The sequence below is a fragment of the Oncorhynchus mykiss genome, chromosome 23 (genome assembly GCF_057628025.1).
Source record: "Oncorhynchus mykiss isolate SJ-2025 chromosome 23, ASM5762802v1, whole genome shotgun sequence".
NCBI lineage: Eukaryota > Metazoa > Chordata > Actinopteri > Salmoniformes > Salmonidae > Oncorhynchus > Oncorhynchus mykiss.
Window position 1 is genome coordinate 55,250,001 of NC_143044.1, and position 2,500 is coordinate 55,252,500.

General features: G+C 36.2%; 1 long non-coding RNA gene across 1 annotated transcript in view; it reads right to left on the reverse strand.

Annotated features, from left to right (window-relative positions):
• Positions 1-2,500, reverse strand: part of LOC118966065 (uncharacterized) — a 4,583-nt gene that overhangs the window by 1,504 nt on the left and 579 nt on the right. The window lies entirely within an intron of this gene.

Here is a 2,500-nt window from a genome sequence, read left to right on the forward strand (position 1 = left end):
GGAAGAGGAGAGGAGAGGAGAGGAGAGGAGAGGGAGAGGAGAGGAGAGGAGAGGAGGAGGAGAGGAGAGGAGAGGAGAGGAGGAGGAGAGGAGAGGATGAGGAGTGGATGGGGAGAGGTTGAGGAGAGGAGAGGATGGGGAGAGGAGAGGAGGTAATGTATATTAGTTGTGGTGGGATGTGAAACCATGGGGTGAAAGGAACATACCTGACCATCCAGATAAGACTGCTATCATGTGAGAAATAGAATATTACATAAAAGGTGTAGTTGATCACCTCTATCATTTGTATGTGAATATAAGTGTTGGGTATAGCATTAATTTTGAGATAATAGTGATCTATCAGTCTAGCTGTTGTTCTAAATAGACTTTAATAATCATAAGAAGATTACATTGGTTGTTATAAATGTAGCCTATATATTATTTAAATATTGAACAGTCTTAAATATGGCAATAATTTTTTTGAAAATAAATACCTAATAATGATTTGATTTGAGGAAATCAATATTTAACAAATGTCACAAAACTAAAAACGCAATACTGTCTTGAAATTCAGCCAGACATTCACATGAGTGTTGCCAATGTGCTACTATTGAACTATGCATGCGACATTTTGCTTTCAAATATATTGCTTTGTGATAGGATATTGATAGGACATTTGATGGATACAAACTTTTATATATATATTTTTTTTGTAGGATAAACATGAATAAAAAACGTCATGGTAGACTATTGTTTCATATGTTTGAGTCCATCCGTTTTAATTTGACATATTTTATATTACCCACGAAATGTATATTCCCTCCATCGGCGCGCATCGCTGAACACTGAGTAACTAGCTGCCTTCCTCACACACAGACAGATAAGAAACACTGCATTGGCCCGAAGCACTAAAATAATTCTCCTCGTTCTTAATGAGGAGAGCTGAGCAGCAATTAACACGTGTCAAAGTCGACAACATCAGGTGTCACTCTAATTTTCTCACTAATACTGAATGGATTTTCCTTCCCCGTTTCCTTGTTTATGTCTTGCGGCCCTGGAGCATGACAGGCGACGAGGCTGAGAACCGGAGAAAAGAGGATTCTACTCGCGTCGTGCGCGCGGGCGTCCGATTGTCGCACGTCGCACAACGAGGCAGTTCGGTGATTACCAGTCAACGCTCGAAGCACACTCGAGATTTCGTGCCTTGTCCGTCGCCTCGACTCCTTTTAACAACAGTCAAATTAGACAGCCCAGTTAACAGTGCATAATTCCAGCCCGGGCCGTCGAGATGCTCCGAGCAACAGCAGACAAGGCTTGCTACAGTAGTAAACACGGCATAGGTACAAATGCCGGGAAGACTGTATGTCGCACAAAATCAAAACCTAGAAACACAAGCTATCTGCATACACAGTACGTTCGATACGACGTGTGCCTGATCATTTGTTATAGCAGTTAATGAACGCTCACACATTAGATGAATTCGTGCGATTTGCAACAGGTACATTACAGCTTCATGTAGAGGTTAATTGCAGGCTATATGCATGTGTGTTTTTAATGTACGTACATAGGAAAGGTCAGGATTCAAAATGGACGCGTTAAAGCTTGTTTAAATATTGGAATCATTTTAGAAATCATTTTTTTTAAATGTTAAAAAACAAAGCAATACGTGTCTACATCAGTTGAAATGAAATGTAGATTCACACAGAACATATCATCCATATTGAAAAGTAAGATTTAATACAATAAATTTAGGTCAAAGATTCAGTGAAATACTTTACTGAAACATTTCTACAATTGAAATATTGTACATATTAAAATAGATTATATTTAGGAATCACACATTTAAAAATAAAAAAGTACAATAACGTGTGAAGACCACAGCATCAATAAAAAAAATATATAAATGATAAAAAGAATGAACCTGAAAATCGACAAGGCATTTTAAGATTCCATGGCAGAGAAGCACGAGCGTGAAATTGTATCCTGGGATAATGCAGCTGTAAAAGGTTTAATTGTACATTTGGGATGAAATGTTTATATGATCAAGTAAAGGCAGCTATAGGAAGGACTCATTTGAGCGGTTTTAGGGGTTTTTATTCTAGTCCAAGAAACGCTGTAAATAATTACATGATTGAATTGTAATAGTTTTTTTTGACCACGTTACTAAAATGTTGATTTATTTCAATTTTATAAAGCACTAGGAAAACCAAGCTCATGAATTTATTTTCATAAAATCGAGATTTTAATTTTGCTGATCTACTATTTTTCATCAAATGAGATTGATAAACGGGCTGTTAATTTTAAAACGCACAATTGTCCAAATAATTATATTGAAATTCAAATTCTTGTTTTTCCAACTGCATTGTATTTAATATAATGTAGCGAAGTTTTCTAATATAAATACATGTACGTTCAGAAATACACCAATTATAAAACGTGACGAATTACAGTTGTTAACTAAATATCACCTATCACATTGCTCACTATTTGCAAGCAAAATACACATCATTACTTTTTACAA